This window comes from Gossypium hirsutum, chromosome A06 (assembly GCF_007990345.1).
Source record: "Gossypium hirsutum isolate 1008001.06 chromosome A06, Gossypium_hirsutum_v2.1, whole genome shotgun sequence".
NCBI lineage: Eukaryota > Viridiplantae > Streptophyta > Magnoliopsida > Malvales > Malvaceae > Gossypium > Gossypium hirsutum.
The window spans coordinates 23,659,695-23,663,313 of record NC_053429.1 but is presented as its reverse complement, the minus strand read 5'-3'; the positions used below and the strand labels follow the sequence as shown (position 1 = coordinate 23,663,313).

General features: G+C 32.3%; 1 long non-coding RNA gene across 1 annotated transcript; it reads right to left on the bottom strand.

Annotated features, from left to right (window-relative positions):
* On the bottom strand, positions 1-1,257 carry LOC107963365 (uncharacterized). The gene is made up of 2 exons (XR_001701882.2): positions 535-1,257; positions 1-325 (listed from the first exon to the last, which is right to left on the bottom strand). It is a non-coding gene; the product is annotated as an uncharacterized lncRNA (long non-coding RNA).
* Between the last annotated feature and the right edge of the window lie 2,362 nt (positions 1,258-3,619).

The following is a 3,619-nucleotide window of genomic DNA, read 5'->3' as shown; positions in this document are numbered from 1 at the left end:
TTTGTAAATTGAATCACAATGATAAACATTGTAGCAGTTTGTTTTTGAAGGTGGCCTTTCTAAAACCTACAATTTCATTGAAACATCACCAGGAACTTGAAGAGAACAAAGGCAGAGTAATAATTATTACAGGCTCTTGCTTAGCTGTAGCGTTCTTGTTGTTCCTTGCTGGAGTTTGGTTCCTTGCTAGAGTTTGCTGGAGTTTGGTGACTTTATTGCCAAATTCTTCCATCCTGCAAATGCTGGCAAAAATCGAGTATAAGAGCTGTGGACCGAGTTGCTCTAGCAAGCGCAGGAAGAGCAAACCAACGAAGAAATTGATTACCTGAAGAGCAATGTAAAAGCAACCAAGAAAAATAACATTAGAAGATAACAATCTCTTTGAACAAATGATATGGAAGAGAAAGAGAAAAAGAAAAGTGGAGAAAATTAGCTAGTGCACTGACATAGAACGCCACCATAAAATTTAAATGTTAAAATTAACTAATTATAAAGATAGAATTTAAAAATAAATTATTTTAATCAAAACCTCACCATAAAATAACATAATTTGTGTAAAAAAACCTTCTTTGCCGGTCTTAAAGTATTTACTTTGCTTTTCTCCAACATTGCTTCCCTGCCCAGTGGCCCTACAGTCAAGCCTCATTTGCCAAACATTCAGCGTTGCACCTTATCCCTGAAACAACCCTATTCATCATCTGTTATCTTATTCCATTATTGTCGTCCACCACCGGCATCGCTTGAAGGGCACTACTAGTGCTCCTTTTCTCCCATGGTTCACATCCCTTCCTTTTCTCCCATGGCAGGCAGAGACGTGAAGAACTGAATATTGCCGAAAGAAGTAGCAGCCAGAACTAAAATAGCAGCAAGGCAATAGGCAGAGATGTGAAGATTTTATTAGGGAAGATAGAATTTTTAATAGCAGGGCAGAGAGGTGAAGATTGCCAGAAAAAAATAGGAGCAGGGGAGCAAGCAGAGACGCGAAGATTTTATTAGGAAAAATAGAATTTTTAATAGGTTGAGTAATTTTCAATTGGGATTTTAGGGGTTTGTGATTAAAAAATCTAATTAAATGAGGTATAAATGACATGTAAAAAATAACTGACATGTCATTAATTGATTGGGAAGGGACACGGATGACGTGGCGTAACTGTTTCATCCAATCATTTCTCTTAATTTTAATGTGACAAATTTACTCATCCTTTTCACATTTTTCTTCTTTTGTTTTTTAATGAAATCTTTGATCACAAAATGTTTACTCTGAAGTGAAGCAAGGAAAAAGAGAATACCTAACGTTTCTTTCTATTTTTCTTCTTTAAATGTATATCTTTTCTATAAGTGAAGATTTAATTTTTTAATTTGATAAATTTTTTTGTTTAAATTAATCTCATAACTTTGAAAATTTTTCTCATTTTTAATTTATGTGATGGCATGATATTCTAAAATTACGTCCTGTTAAATTATTTAATTTTGTGATTAATATGAACCAAAAAATTTAGAAATTAAATTGAGAAATGTTGTTAAACTCAAGAAAAAAAATGTTGTTTTGCCCGTATATTCTTAGTATAATGGCCTGTCAACATTGAATTTAAATAATTTTTTAGTTGATTTAAAAAATATGTATGTATTGGTTTCATTTAAGGATTAGATGAGCACAAAATGGGTCTGATTTTGACCATTTAGTCTCATATAAACTTGACTTCCTTTTTCCCAACCAACATCTAGGGTTGTTGAATGCATTTACAACTTGTAATTGTTTGACCGCCTACTTAAGTTGTTATAGTGAATTATAGAAACAATTTATAATCAGAAAAAAATCAATTAAATTATGTAATCTATTTGTTTTCCTTAAAGAATAATATTTGTTTTCCTTAAAGAATAATCAATTATAATTTTTATAGTAAAAGAGATTATTTAAACTTAACTTTACTCACACTCGTTACAATCTCATTCTCATATGATTAAATTTAAAAAACACACACACACACACTCTACTCACTTATGTTAATTGCAGCCATATTCTCATTAATTACAATGAAAGAACTCTCTCAAACGAGGGATTCAATTACAAAGTTTTGCTTAAACTATTACTACAGTTTAATTATAATCAAATTACACAACAATTTGATTACAAATAAATTGTAATACACCTAACTCTTATCCGTCGCCGGAACAGGATTATAGAGCATTACCAAACTTTTTATATTCGAATACAAGCATTTCATAACATTTAATATATATATCAGAAACCAATCTTAAATCACTCATATTGTCTCTTGTATGAGCTCTCGAGGCCCAAAATACACATAAAAAATAAATTGGGACTAAACTGAAAACTCAGATAATTTTTCCCAAAATTTCAAAATTTTTCTTAGGTGCATGGGACACACGCCGTTGTGGCTCACACGGCCAAGCTACACGCCTGTGTGTTAGGCCGTGTGCAAAAACCTAAGCATCCTGTTTCTAAATTTTAAGAATGCAAGGGACACGCGGCCATACCACAACCCAAGTGCTTGGTCGTGTGTCACACATGGCTGAGACATACGCCTGTGTGGACAAAAATTACCCATTTCAAGGCCACTTTTCTCACCCATTTTTAAATTCCAACCTAAACACTTCAAATTACACTCTCATAAGCCATAACAAATCCTTCAATACAACTAAATCAAGCTTTAAACATATGTTATTACCACCTACATCATAGTATTTTGAATTTACCATATTGATCAAACCACATATTTGATTTTTTATACCAATTAAAATATATTGCACATTCACCTATATGCCTATAAGCTATTCATCATTTAACCACTCTAAACATATATCAAGCATGATTAAACCATACATATATAAGTTGATGGGAAATATATAACAAAATGTGATTTTTAAACATTTGCACAAACTAACTTTACTTAAAACCATTCCAACTCTATACATGTCATATAAACCATAGAATACGTTTCAAAGACTACCAAGATGAGTTGGATAGTGTGACTTGATGTGTTGATCCGATCTTCCGACCTCACGTTTATCTACAAGGAAATTAAATAACACAAGTAAGCTTAATAAAGCTTAGTAAGTTCAATAGGTTAAACATAAATCTTACCCAATCGAATATAACAAATCAAATTTACAAAATTATTCATGCAATCTTCCTGTCAATCACAACCTTAATTGATGAACTCACTTATTTCAAATCAATATCAATAATAAACAATAAATCTTTCAATTTCAATTACATAAGTCACTTACCAAGTCTTACCAAATTGGAGAATAGCATACAGATATGAGTACATCGTTTTTAGAAGCCCGAAGGCTAAACAGAAGCACATAAGTGCTAAACAGAAACCCATAAGGATTGAACGGAAGCTCATAAGAGTTGAACGGAAACCCATAAGGGTTAAATAGAAGCTCAAAAGAGCTGAACGGAATCCCATTAAGATTGAACGGAAACTCTTATGAGTTAAACAGAAACTTGTGAGAGCTAAACGAAAAGTGAATACAAAAGTTCGCAACAAATGCTGAACCTTGATTTACTTGGGTAATTTTCCGTCAATTCTTTCTTTCCTATCTTTCGCCATACAGCGATTGTACTCAATCCCGTGTTCTATTTAAATTG